Genomic DNA, 15,134 nt, shown 5'->3' with positions numbered 1-15,134 from the left:
ATTTTAAAACCTCAACCTTGGCACACTTAGCCTGTCTCCTCCTGCTGACTCTGGTGACAATCTCCAGGCTAAACGTGAGTCATAACTTGTGACACTGCAGACAGCATCTGTGCAGTGGGGTGTTTCACTTCTCACTTTAGCTCATGTTTGCTTGGGCTGATTGGAAAGTAGGGACGTAAGAGGAAAGCAAATTTGAGAATAGGGTTCTCCTAATTTCATTCAAAAGGCTCTGTGTGAAAAAAAAAAAGGCTCTGGACTAAGAAATAAAGTTTTTTTTTTAATGGAACAGATGAGGCAGTTTGAGCTTCAATAAGTAGAAGAATGCAATGGAGACTTAATGTCACAGAACTGTACACTTAACCATGGCTAAAATGGTAAATTTTATGTTATGTGTACTTGACCACAATTTTTTTAATGTAATGGATTAAAACCCATAAAGTATGTTTAAATATTTTAATTTATAGTGATATTTTAAAACTAGCCTCTTTGGAGGACATCAGGGAACAAATTCACCACCTGAAAACTAAAAATGAAATTTAAAAATCATCTGAAAAATAAAGGGAAAGAATCAAATGTATATCCTGCTTTTCCTATAGAAACTGTACCACTAGGTAACCAAATAGTACATCATGGAAGCTTTTCTTTGTAAAGTTATTCCAACCAACTAATAAATGCAAATAAAATGACAGAATTAGATTATCACTATTTTGCAACTCTCAATGAAGTAACTGATTCAGACAATGAGAATCAACAGGTGCTAATGTTGCAAAAAGAGACACAATCAGATGCTGTGTATCTCCTAAGGAAAGACCTCAGCACTGCTTATAGTCTTGCAAAAGAAATCCAGTTTAAGTCTGGTCAAACCTCTGAATCCAGGTGACTATTTTCAAGAAAAGTTGGGGACAGGATACATGTTGAAATGCACCATGAATGTGTCATCAACAAAATTCAAATTGTGGGAAACTCTATAGGTCAAATTGTCCATGTTCTTCAATAGGTAACATATAAGGAAAAGAAAGCGATGAAGAAGGGACCTGTAGATTAAAAGAGGTTTAAAAGATGAATCAATAATTTTTTAATGAGCAAGTCTAAACTAGCGTGTCTAAGGATGCACACTTGCATAATGAAGCCATAAAGAAGTGTGAGGAAAGTATTACTATAAAAATCAGGATGGTGGGCATGGAGTGGCTGGCAAAGTACTACTTCTTCACCTGGATGGTAGTTATGAAGGTGTGACCTTATAATAACTCACTAATCTATACATTGGTTTTGTGTGCATTTCTGTGTTTTATCCTAAAATAAAAATATAACTAAGTGGTACCCAGACTACCATGTGGATGTGGACAGCTGGTCAGAAAGAAAGACGACAGGACAAGCGGTGAGGCCTCAGAGTTCGCCTAAGCACCAAGCGTTTGCCCAGCTACATGTGGGCAGGGGGATATTGACTTGTATCATGAATTGGGGTCAAGACAGAGTTTTCAATTCCTGGCAGAAATGAAGAGGAAAGGGCTCAGAAGTTGTTTTACGCCAACGGTATTTTAGTTCCTGGAGCAATTTTGTTCTCTGGTCATCATAGCCCAGGCCAGTCAATTGCCCACAAAAACTTGGAATTACACCTTCAGAACTGTGTTGTTTAAAGGATGTGAGTGAGGAAGTACTAGTTTTAGACACCTCATTTCATTACAGAGCAATGATACAGCATCCGTATCAGCAATGCACTTAAAGCTGTCTCCAAGGCCGCAGCTAGCTCTTTTTCTACCAAGAAATGTGGAGAAAGTGAGGAGCTTATGACATAAACGATACCAAAAAGCCCACATGGAAGTCCCCAAGGGGAAGGTAATATAAAATGTCAGAGTAGGAAAAATAATGCCAAAGAATCTACCAAAGATTATATTTAAAAGTAGGATACCAATAAACACCTATTAGAATCCTAAAATCCACAAACATGTCAACACCAATTGCTGGCAAGGATGTGGAACAACAGAAATTCTAGCCACTTTGGAAGACTATTTGGGCAATTTCTTATAGAGCTAAACGTAGCCTTACCACACAATATAGCAATTGTGCTTCTAGGTATTTACCCAACTGATTTAAAAGTTATGTCCACATAAAAACCTGCATGCGGGGCTTCCCTGGTGGCGCAGTGGTTGAGAGTCTGCCTGCCGATGCAGGGGACACGGGTTCGTGCCCCGGTCCGGGAAGATCCCGCATGCCGCGGAGCGGCTGGGCCCGTGAGCCACGGCCGCTGAGCCTGCGTGTGCGGAGCCTGTGCTCCGCAACGGGAGAGGCCACAACAGTGAGAGGCCCGCGAACCGCAAAAAAAAAAAAAAAAAACCTGCATGCGAATGTTAATAGCAGCTTTATTTATAATCACCAAAAAGTGGGGCAACCAAGAGGTCCTTCAGTGATAAAAAGGAATGTGCTATCAAACCACGCAAAAAATATGGATGAATCTTAAATGCATATAGCTAAGTTCAAGTACCCAGTCTGAAAAGGCTACATACTGTATGGTTCCATTTATATAACATTCTGGAGAAGGCAAAACTGTAGAGATCGTAAGTAGATCAGCAGTTGCCAGGGGTTTGAGGAAGGGGGAGGGTTGAACAAGTGAAGCACAGGGGATTTTTACGTCAGTGAAACTATTTTGTGTGATAGTATACTGGCAGATACATGGTGCTATGCATTTGTCAAAACCCATAGAACTGTGCTTGCTTCGGCAGCACATATACTAAAATTGGAACGATACAGAGAAGATTATCATGGCCCCTGTGCAAGAATGACACGCAAATTTGTGAAGCATTCCATATATTTATCTGCATAATTTTCCATTACATAAATGCATCAAAATCTGTTTTGCTACTAATGGATATTTTTTTCAAAAATGTTTTGCTCTTACAAACAAGATTATGATGAATACCTCTGTAAAAACATTCCCCATCTGGGTAAATAAATCTTATGACAAATTCTCAAAAAAAAAAAACAACCCATAGAACTTTACAGCTTACAGAGGGAGCTTATCTCAACAGATGCAGAGAAAGCTTTCGAAAAAATTCAACACCAATTTATGATAAGTACCCTGCAGAAAGGAGGCATAGAGGGAACTTTCCTCAACATAATAAAGGCCATATATGAAAAACCCACAGCCAACATCATCCTCAATGGTGAAAAACTGAAACCATTTCCACCAAGATCAGGAACAAGACAAGGTTGCCCACTCTCACCACTCTTGCTCAACATAGTTTTGGAAGTTTTAGCCACAGCAATCAGAGAAGAAAAGGAAATAAAAGGAATCCAAATCGGAAAAGAAGAAGTAAAGCTGTCACTGTGTGCAGATGACATGATACTATACATAGAGAATCCTAAAGATGCTACCAGAAAACTACTAGAGCTAATCAATGAATTTGGTAAAGTAGCAGGATACAAAATTAATGCACAGAAATCTCTGGCATTCCTATACACTAATGATGAAAAATCTGAAAGTGAAATCAAGAAAACACTCCCATTTACCATTGCAACAAAAAGAATAAAATATCTCGGCATAAACCTACCTAAGGAGACAAAAGACCTGTATGCAGAAAATTATAAGACACTGATGAAAGAAACTAAAAATGATACAAATAGATGGAGAGATATACCATGTTCTTGGATTGGAAGAATCAACATTGTGAAAATGACTCTCCTACCCAAAGCAATCTACAGATTCAATGCAATCCCTATCAAACTACCACTGGCATTTTTCACAGAACTAGAACAAAAAATTTCACAATTTGTATGGAAACACAAAACACCCCGAATAGCCAAAGCAATCTTGAGAACGAAAAATGGAGCTGGAGGAATCAGGCTCCCTGACTTCAGACTATACTACAAAGCCACAGTAATCAAGACAGTATGGTACTGGCACAAAAACAGAAAGATAGATCAATGGAACAGGATAGAAAGCCCAGAGGTAAACCCACGCACATATGGTCACCTTATCTTTGGTAAAGGAGGCAGGAATGTACAGGGGAGAAAGGACAGCCTCTTCAATAAGTGGTGCTGAGAAAACTGGACAGGTACATGTAAAAGTATGAGATTAGATCACTCCCTAACACCATACACAAAAATAAGCTCAAAATGGATTAAAGACCTAAATGTAAAGCCAGAAACTATCAACCTCTTAGAGGAAAACATAGGCAGAACACTCTATGACATAAATCAGAGCAAGATCCTTTTTGACCCACCTCCTAGAGAAATGGAAATAAAAACAAAAATAAACAAATGGGACCTAATGAAACTTCAAAGCTTTTGCACAGCAAAGTAAACCATAAACAAGACCAAAAGACAACACTCAGAATGGGAGAAAATATTTGCAAATGAAGCAACTGACAAAGGATTAATCTCCAAAATTTACAGGCAGCTCAATAACAGAAAAACAAACAACCCAATCCCAAAATGGGCAGAAGACCTAAACAGACATTTCTCCAAAGAAGATATACAGACTGCCAACAGACACATGAAAGAATGCTCAACTTCATTAATCATTAGAGAAATGCAAATCAAAGCTACAATGAGATATCATCTCACACCAGTCAGAATGGCCATCATCAAAAAATCTAGAAACAATAAATGCTGGAGAGGGTGTGGAGAAAAGGGAACACTCTTGCACTGCTGGTGGGAATGTGAATTGGTACAGCCACTATGGAGAACAGTACGGAGGTTCCTTAAAAGACTACAAATAGAACTACCATATGACCCAGCAATCCCACTACTGGGCATGTACCCTGAGAAAACCATAATTCAAAAAGAGTCATGTACCACAATGTTCATCGCAGCTCTATTTACAATAGCCCGGAGATGGAAACAACCTAAGTGCCCATCATCGGATGAATGGATAAAGAAGATGTGGCACATATATACAATGGAATATTACTCAGCCATAAAAAGAAACGAAATTGAGCTATTTGTAATGAGGTGGATAGACCTAGAGTCTGTCATACAGAGTGAAGTAAGTCAGAAAGAGAAAGACAAATACCGTATGCTAACACATATATATGGAATTTAAGAAAAAAAATGTCATGAAGAACCTAGGGGTAAGACAGGAATAAAGACACAGACCTACTAGAGAATGGACTTGAGGATATGGGGAGGGGCAAGGGAAGGTGTGACAAAGCGCGAGAGAGGCATGGACATATATACACTACCAAACGTAAGGTAGATAGCTAGTGGGAAGCAGCCGCATAGCACAGGAAGATCAGCTCGGTGCTTTGTGACCTCCTGGAGGGGTGGGATAGGGAGGGTGGGAGGGAGGGAGACACAAGAGGGAAGAGATGTGGGAACATATGTATAACTGATTCACTTTGTTATAAAGCAGAAACTGACACACCATCGTAAAGTAATTATACTCCAATAAAGATGTAAAAAAAAAAAAAAAAGTCATTTAGGAGGTCTAGGGATCCCAAGATGGAATACAGACTGTGACAAAAGAATCTAACTACATTACAAATGCATGAAATAACTTCACTGAGGGGGGTGGGAAAAAAGGTAAGTTCCTAAGTAACTTTGGAAAGGAGTGGATACTATAAGACTAAGAACAAAAGAAACTGTGTATAAGCAGCACATTCTGGTTGATAAAGTGGTTTCCCATGGAGGGTAGAGGTTAACAATTCTAATGCTGCTGTACGTGTATCCTAGACATGAGCAACTAAGCAAATAGGTGGCAGATCATGGAAGCCAGGTTTCTCGCCGTTAGAGGGGAAGGTTCCAGACAAGCAAGAGGAGAAGGCTAGAATAATCCTTTTGGTACTGGATTAAACTTGGAGACATCAGTACGGAGATATGTTTAGCTTAATATCGAGATAGATGAATACATATAGAACTATTTATAGATATGTAGATATACATTGGTTAGTATACACACGTTTCCTTACTCCATCAGCTGAGAATGCTAAGAAGCAATGATGAACTAGTAACAATGAACACACCTAGTGCCTAGGTATTGGTTTCTAATACCATTTTCTAATTAAAAAAAAAAAGAAGGCACCCAGGCTCTTTGCAGAAATGGCTGATTCTAGAGCTGGGGCAGGGGATATACAAAATAAGCCTAGAGCATCTTGTAGTGCCAGAAGGTAAGGTAGTGCTGAACACGAACACACACACACACACACACACACACACACACACACACACACTCAAGGGGTATGGCTAAAGGACAAGGAGTCAGGGACTTCCCTGGCAGTCCAGCGGTTAAGACCGTGCTTCCACTGCAGGGGCACACGTTCGATCCCTGGTCAAGGAACTAAGAACTGAAAGAGCTCCCAGTAGCCAAAGCTAGAACAATTCGAGTAATAAAATGAAGTACTATTGGATTATAACCCATATATTCATGAGTCCATACTCATGATATAAATGATTGAATAGATAAATAGGTAAGTGGGGAAGAAGAGACAAATGTCCCTGTGCAGAAGAATTCCAAGTAATTTATGTAGATACTCCACCCTTTAGGAGGTAGAGTATATCTCCCAACTCCTTAAGTGTCGGCGATATATAGTAATGTCCTTACAAAGAGAAGAGTATGGAAAGGCAGGGCAGGGCGGGAGGAAGGAGCAGCTTTACGGTAGAGAAATCTGACAAACACTATATCAGCCTGGTGGTCAAGGTCAACACTGATAGTGATGTCATGTTGATAGTTTGTACATGTGATATGATGTAACGAGAACTGCACTTTACCTCTATGGTCTTTCTCCCCAAAACCTGTAACTCCAGTCTAATCATGAGAAAAAACACCAAACACATCCCCATTGGAGGACGTGCTACAAAACATCTGACCACAACTCCTCTGAATCCTTGTCTCAGGGTCCGCTTCTAGAAGAGCACAAGCTAAAAGAGCCTTCAAGTTCATTTAGTCCAGGAAAGAAAAAAAGAGGTGAAGTGACATCCCCCAGCCCTCACACTTAATTAGTAGCAGAGCTGGGTCAGTGACTCACACAAAGTAAGTGCTCAAAAAACTATTGGTTGAAGAATAAAGAATGAAGGTGTAGAACCCATGTTTCCTGCCTGCTAGTTTGGTGCTCTTTCCACGAAGCAATTTACCCTTAGTTATTAAAAATTCCACAACATTTGGGGGCTACGATTTCATAGATAAACACATAGATGGATATGGTAACTGTCAACCATTAGGACTGGAACTTATTCCTTATGAAAGGCTGGATGTTTGAAGGGGTCAGGGACCACCTGGGAATGGTAAAGTTGGAAATGGGCTAGGAGTTAAGATCAGAAATGAGGGGAGGGTCACCAGGCTGAGTGGCACAAGCAGGAGCCCAGAGTGGCATCAGTGTATGAGTCACCAAATCCAAGCAAGAGAAGAGGCAGTAGGGTCACAGCGCTGGCAAGAAGCAAGGTAGCAGAAAATAGGATGCATCCAGGATGGCTTTGGACAAAGTGCTGTGGAAAGCCCTCCCCTGTGATGGGACCCTATGGAAGGGTCCTGTTGTCTTAAAGTGGCAGTGTTCAGAATGTGCTACAAGCAATTCACAAAATTACAGTTCTTGAGGTTGACAGACTGTGACACAGATTGCCAGTTACCTATCCACTGTTCATTCTCCCCTTCTTTGTTATGAACAGAAACCCTATATTATTGGGGGTGGCAATGCACTTAGCTTTAAAACAATACTTTTCCAGCTTTCCCTGCCGATGTTGATGGCTGATAGGGTGAAAGCAAAAGTCATTGAGTGAGACTTCTGAGAAAGCTTTGTAAAGAAAACTGACTAATGCAAGTGATTTAACCTTTTGCCCTTGCCCTTTCCTCCTGCCTATGGCCTTGAATGTGTATATATAATGGCTGAGTTGCAACAGCCATCATGGACTGTGAAGTAATCTTGATGATGGGAGCCATGCACCAAATATAGGGGAGCAGAAAGAAGGGTCCTGGGTCTTAGATGTGTGTAGAGCTGCCATATCAGCCCTGGATGCCTACTCCGGAACTCCTTTCATGGGAGAAAAAAAAATAAACCCCTATCATGTTTAAGCCACTGTACTGTGGGTTTCTGTTACACGCTGTGGAATCTAATCCTAACTGATACATTGACCAAGGAAGGGAAAATTTAAATTTTACGTATGAATTATCCTAAAGAAAAATGCCAGAAATGTTAGGTTTCCTAAGGTAATGATTAAGCCACTTAAATCTGAAATCATTGACCGATATATAAGGAAAAGAGGAACTTTAACTCAGCCAATCGTTGTATTTTTTGACAAAGGAAAAGTCCGCGTGAGCAAATTTGTGGTGCTGGGTTATGTGCTGCTGTACCTTTGCTATGCTATGGCTTTGGTGAGGGAGCACGCAGACCATCTTGAAGCGCTCAGACTCGATGTTGGTTTCTACGATACTATGATTTATAAGAAATATAGAGATTTGGTCATTCAGATGACCAAAATACATTTCTCACATACATTTGGTCTTCATCCACAGTTCCTCGCTCATAGTTACCCAAACCCTTGGAATTTCCTGAGCAATAAGAACAATAGGAACATCTTTCATTAAAATATTCGTTCTCTTGCCCTCAGTTTCCTTCAGAGACATTAAGGTGCAATGGGTGTCTTGTTATTCACAACAAGCCCCTTTCTACCACAACTGGGCTCATGTTAATGAGGTGACTTTGGAGAGCACCTAAAGATGGGGGCTACTAGGGAAGCCAACCAAGAATAGAGGGGGTGGAACTTTCAGTCCCACCACCTGATTTCTGGGCAGGGGAGAGGGGCTAGATGCTGACTCAACTGCCAATAGCCAATGCGTTAATCAATCATGCGTATCTAATGAAGCTTCCAAAAAAACCCCAAAAGGAGGGGGTTTGGAGAGCTTCCAGGTTGGGCAACCAGAATGCTTCCATGTGCCCCACGCTGGGCCCCAAACTCCACGAGGACAGAAGCTCCCTTGGTCAGGACCTCGTCCTGTGTATTTCTTTATCTGACTGTTGATTCATATCCTTTAATATCCTTTGTAGTAAACCTGTAATCTAGTGAGTGAACAGGTTTCCTGAGTTCTGTGAGCTGTTCTAACAAATTAATCAAACCTAAGGAGGGGGTCATGGGAATCTCTGATGAATAGCCAGTTGATCAGAAGTTAATGTTGTATGTGTGTTGATCACACACACACACACACACACACAATGGAATACTATTTAGCCATAAAAAGAGAATGAAATCCTGCTATTTGCAACAATATGGCTGGACCTAGAGGGCATTATACTAAGTGAAATAAATCAGATAGAGAAAGCCAAACACCGTATGATCTCACTTACATGTGGAATTTAGAAACAACACAACAACAAACCAAGCTCATAAATCCAGATAAGAGATTGGTGATTGCCAGAGGTGGGGGATGGAGGCTAGGGGTGAGAGAAGTGAGTGAAGGGTGTCAAAAGGTACAAACTTCCAGCTATAAAATAATTAAATCATGGGGATGTAACGCAAAACATGGTGACTACAGTTAATAATACTGTATAGCACATTTGAAAGTTGCCAAGAGAGCAGATCTTAAAAGTCCTCATCACAAGAAAAAAAATGTTTGTAACTATGTATGGCGACAGATGTTAACGAGACTTATTGTGATGGTCATTTCACAATACATACAAATATCAAATCTGTACATCTGAAACATATATAATGTTACATGCCAATTATACCTCAATTAAATTTTTTTAATTATGTCAAATAATTTAAAATATATAGTGTTGACTGTACATCTCTTGTGGGATATATCCTATAGACAAAAGAAATTTTAGAAAATCTTAAACTTTTAGTGATGATTCTACTATTGCTTTTTTGAAACTATTAGTGTGTATGATATATATACTTTACCCAGTAAAAATAACTAGGACTCCCTGGACCAGGATATATACAAGATAAGCTATTAAAACACAAAACATGGAAGCTATCAAATATTACTGATGTCAAAAGGGCACAGTAATCAATTTTAAGGGGTTCTACTTGCTAAAGATGGAACAATTTGAACATTAAAAAGAACAATGATCCTAAAGTCAGGAATAAGATAAGAAGGTCTGCTCCTAACACTTCCATTCAACACGGCACTGGAGGTTCTATCCAGGACAATTTGGCAAGAAAAAGAAGTAAGAGCCATCTAGATGGGAAAGGAAAAAGTAAAAATATCTCTATTTGCACATGACATGATCTCGTAAATAGAAAATCCTCAGAAATCCCCTAAAAAACTATTAGAACTAATAGTTCAGCAAGATTGCAGGATACAAGATCAATAAACAAAAACCAACTGTACGTCTATACACTAGCAATAAACACTCTGAAAATAAACAATTCCATTTATGACAGCATCAAATAATACTTAGGAATAAATTTAACAAAAGAAGTGTAAAACTTATACACTGAAAATTACAAAACATTGTTGAAAGATTAAAGATTTAAATAAATGAAAACTTATCACATGTTTATGGGTAAGGTAGTAATACTTCCCAAAGTGATCTACAGAACCAGTGCAATACCTATCAAAATCCCAGCTTGCTTTTTTGCAGTAATTGACAAGCTAATCCTAAAATTCATATGGAAATGCAAGAGACCCACAATAGCCAAAACCTTGAAAAAGAACAAAGTTGGAAGACTCACATTTCCTGATTTCAAAACTTACTACAAAACTGTTATAATCAAGACAGTGTGACACTGGAATAAAGACAGACATATAGATCAATGCAATAGAACTGAGAATCCAGAAATAAACCCACTCACTTACAGTCAAACAATTTTCAACAAGCGTGCCAAGACTATTTAATGGGAAATGAAGAGTCTTTTCAAGAAATGGTGCTGGCCCCCGTGTTCATAGCAGTACTATTTACAATAGCAAAGACATGGAAGCAACCTAAATGTCCATTGACAGAAGAATGGATAAAGAAGATGTGATACATATATACAGTGGAATATCACTCAGCTACAAAAAAGAATGAGATAATGCCATTTGCAGCAACATGGATGGACCTAGAGGTTATCATACTAAGTGAAGTAAGTCAAAGACAAACACCATATGAAATCACTTATATGTGGAATGTTAAAAAATGATACTAACGAACTTATTTACAAAAGAGAAATAGACTCACAGACATAGAAAACAAACTTATGGTTACCAACGAGGAAAGGGGGGAGGGATAACTTTTGAATTTGGGATTTACAGATATATAAAATAGATAAACAACAAGGTCCTACTGTATAGCACAGGGAACTACATTCAATATCTTATAATAACCTATAATGGAAAAGAATCTGAAAAAGAATATGTATATCTGAATCACTTTGCTGTGCACCTGAAATATTGTAAATCAACTATACTTCAATAAAATGTTTTTAAATTTTTTAAAAAAGAAGTGGTGCTGGGACATCTAGATATCCACTTGCAAAAGGATGAAGTTGGACACTTACCTCACGACATACACAAAAAATTAATTCAAAATGGATTAAAGACCTAAATGTAAGAGTTTAATCTATAAAACTCTTAGAAGAAAATATAGGAGTAAATATTCATGACCTAGGGTTAGGCAATGGATTCTTAGATACAAAACCAAAAGCACAAGCAACAACAACAGCAGAGAGAAATTAAACTATACCAAAACTAAAATCTTTTGTGCTGCAAACGATACTTCAAGAAAGTGAGAAGACAAAGGCCAGAAGGAAATTTTGCAAATATATCCTTAAGAAGGGACTTATATCCAGAATGTGTTTTTTTGGTTTTTTGGGGGGGTTTTTTGGGGGTTTTTTTTGCGGCACGCGGGCCCCTCACCACTGCGGCCTCTCCCGTCGCGGAGCACAGGCTCCGGACGCGCAAGCCCAGCGGCCACGGCTCACAGGCCCAGCCGCTCCGCGGCACGCGGGATACCCCCGGACCGGGTCACGAACCCGCATCCCCCGCATCGGCAGGCGGATTCCCAACCACTGCGCCACTGGGGAAGCCCCAGAATATGTTTTTTTTAAAAAAAAACTCTTAAAACTCAATAATAAAAAGACAACCCAACCTAAAAATGAGCAGAGGATCTTTTTTTTTGGCATTAAAAATCATAATTTTATTTTGTCAATGACTATGTGACTAAAAAAGATGGTATTTAAGAGCAAATATTATACACAGGTATTTTTTAAAGCTAAGGGTTTCTCTAAAATATAGAAAAAAATTAAATCTTGCTTTACTGACAGGCTGATACACTCAACAGACTAAAATACTCTTATATAGAGCAACTTTATAAAATCTATTAGAAACATTATTCTACCAAGACACTTTGGAACCAAATCTCAGCAGTCTTCAGGGAAGACAGTTACACCCTGATTCCTGGATCATCGTGATCATCATTTTCAAGTTATTTATCACTTTCTTCAGTAATACATTTGCCATGTGCTTTCTCTGGGTTTCTTTTTTTCTTATGAGTATATGATGAGTTATTTTTCTCTTTGATTTTCTCTTTGGGATGTGAGGTAGTAGAAATAGTTTCTTTTTACAGAGCATGTTATAGGCAGAAAACCTTTCAATTCTCTTCTTGCTTTCCTCCATTTTTTGATTTGCTTATCTTTAACAGGAAGTCAATATATTCCTCTGTCACCATCAGTTTTCCTTTATGGCTTAATGGAACTTCTAAGCCATGTGTGCTCTGGACAGCCAACACAGTCTTTCCTCTCTTTCCCACTATTATGCCAGAGTTCCTGAAAGCAGAATCTATTGCCACTGAATGCTATAAATTCAAGTATAATCACAAAATTTTACCAGAATCTGTGCATCCTGCAACTGTTCACACCGCACATGAAGAACAAGTGGTTCAAATTTCAAAATGGCACCACCATTCGCTTTCTTTAGGGCTACAGTCACATCATCTTTCACGTACAGTTTGTGTGTAACCAGTAGCCAGCAACGGTTTTGTTTCTGAACCTCAAAACCATTTATACCCCCGTCTAGGAGGATGATGCAGCCAGCGCAGGAACTGGCGGTGAAAAACTGTCCTCGCCCAGTCAAGGGCTGCACAAGCTCTACCACGTCCTCGTCCACACTGCCTTTCCAGCTGAGGCCCACTTTGCTCAGACACTTGCACCTTCCATCTCTTGAACGCTGCGCTACTATCCATGCAAGGAGGGAGTTAGGGTCTGCACTTTCACATTAGCCTCGCCTTTCCCTGGGGGCAGCCATATTGAAGCCAGTGGTGGCCAGAAATGTCCAAACTCTAGAGGATCTGAGTAGACATTTCTCAAAAGAAGATGTACACGCCAATAAAAATGTGAAAAGACACCTCAAAACTGGGGTGGGGGAAGAACGTGAAAAGATGCTCAATATCATTTAGTCATTAGAAAAATGCAAATCAAAACCACAATGAGATACCACTTTCCACCCAACAGGCTAGCTATAATCAAAAATACACATGATAATAAGTGTTGGTGACGATGTGGAGAAATTGAGACCCTTATACGTTGTTGGTGGGAATGTAAAATGGTGCAGCTGCTTTGGAAAACAATTTGGTAGTTGCTCAAAATGTTAAACATACGGTTACCATATGATCCAGCAATTCCACTCCTAGGTATATACCCAAGAGAAACGAAAACATACGTCTGCACAAAAACTTGTACGTGAATGTTCATTGCAACATTATTCATAATAGCCAAAAAGTGAAAATAACCTTGTATTTGTTTCCTAAGGCTGCAGGGCAGCTAAAAACAACAGAAATTTATTCTCTCACAGTTCTGGAAGCCAGAAGTCTGAAATCAAAGTGCTGGTAGGGCTGTGCTCCCTCTGAAGTTTCTAGGGCAGAATCCTTCCTTGCCTCTTTCAGCTTTTGGTGTCTCCAGTGGTTCCTTGGCTTATTGTGACCCCATCAATCCAATCTCTGCCTTGATCTTTACATGTCTCCTCCTTCTCTCTCTCTCTCTCTCCTCTATGTGTCTCTTATAAGGATATTTGTCACTGGATTTAGGGCACACTGGGATGATCTCATCTTGAGATCCCTAACTTAATTACATCTGCAAAGAAGCTTTTTCCAAATAAGGTCATGTTCACAGGTTTCAGGGGTTAAGAGATGGCCATATCTTTTTGGAGGCCACCATTCAACCCTCTACAAACCCAAAGGTCCATCAACCGATGGTGAGTAAACAAATATGGTTCATCCATACAATGGAATATATTTTGGTGCTAAAATGTACCGACACATGCTACAGCATGGATTAACCTTGAAAACATTATACTCAGGGAAAGAAGCCAAAGGCTACATGTGGTGCAATTCCATTTAAAGGAAATGTCGAGAATAGGCAAATCAATAGAAACAGAAAGTAGATCGGTGGTTGCGTAGGGTTGTTGGAGCCTTAGGCAGGCTGGGGAGCAACTGCTAACGGGTATAGGGTTTCTCTTTGGCAGAATGAAAATGTTCTAAAATTATATTATGGTAATGATCGCACAACTCTGTGAATACACTAAAAACCATTGAACTGTGCATTTTAAATGGGTGAATTGTATGGTATGTGAATTCGAATCTCAATGAAATGGTTAAAAGTGAGGAATTAAAAAATGAATGTAATGAATTGAAATACATGACATATGCTAAAAATCCATAGGCTCGTAATGATTTTTCTAAAAAGCTCTTTGGTCATCTTTAGACAATACCGGTGAATAAAGGTAAGGAATCAAGCACTTATTCTGCCTCTCTTATATGAACTGTACTTCAGGGTATCCAAACAGTTGATAAAAGAAAGTTCTTTATTACAGAAAAATTCCCACTACTAAAGGCAGAAGAAATGACAATTAGAAGCTCACAAATTGGTAAGCCCTAATGAAATAATGGATCAAGGCAATGTTTTCCATCAGGTGAAAGGCTGATGGAAACTTTAAAAGAGGGACTAACAGCACCAGAATCCGGTGATTAATCTTAGCATCACTAAAAATGGGACAGCCAGACGTTACAGGTCTCCTGATATGGTGCAAAAGGAAGTACACAGTACTACTTACAAAATATATTTTTTAATTGAAATATAGTTGATTTACAATGTTGTGTGTTTCAGGTGTACAGCAAAGTGATTCACATATTTTTTTTTCCAGATTTGTTTTCCTTATAGGTTATTACAAAACATTGAGTGTAGTTCCCTGTGCTATACAGTAGGCCCTTGTCGGTCATCTATTTTAT

At 39.2% G+C, this 15,134-nt stretch overlaps 1 non-coding gene and 1 pseudogene across 1 annotated transcript; one reads left to right on the top strand and one right to left on the bottom strand.

Moving 5' to 3' along the window:
• The first annotated feature begins 2,704 nt into the window (after window positions 1–2,704).
• LOC115804080 (U6 spliceosomal RNA) lies at window positions 2,705–2,811 on the top strand. The gene has a single exon (XR_004024917.1). It is a non-coding gene; the product is annotated as a U6 spliceosomal RNA (small nuclear RNA).
• A 9,462-nt stretch (window positions 2,812–12,273) lies between these two features.
• On the bottom strand, window positions 12,274–13,094 carry LOC111165578 (tRNA wybutosine-synthesizing protein 3 homolog; annotated as a pseudogene).
• Between the last annotated feature and the right edge of the window lie 2,040 nt (window positions 13,095–15,134).

The sequence above is a fragment of the Delphinapterus leucas genome, chromosome X, assembly GCF_059928025.1.
Source record: "Delphinapterus leucas isolate spDelLeu-1000000601 "Yukka" chromosome X, BTC_Dleu_Yukka2, whole genome shotgun sequence".
In the NCBI taxonomy this organism is placed as follows: domain Eukaryota; kingdom Metazoa; phylum Chordata; class Mammalia; order Artiodactyla; family Monodontidae; genus Delphinapterus; species Delphinapterus leucas.
Note: the sequence above shows the minus strand (reverse complement) of the source record. Positions and strands in the feature narration are given on the sequence as shown.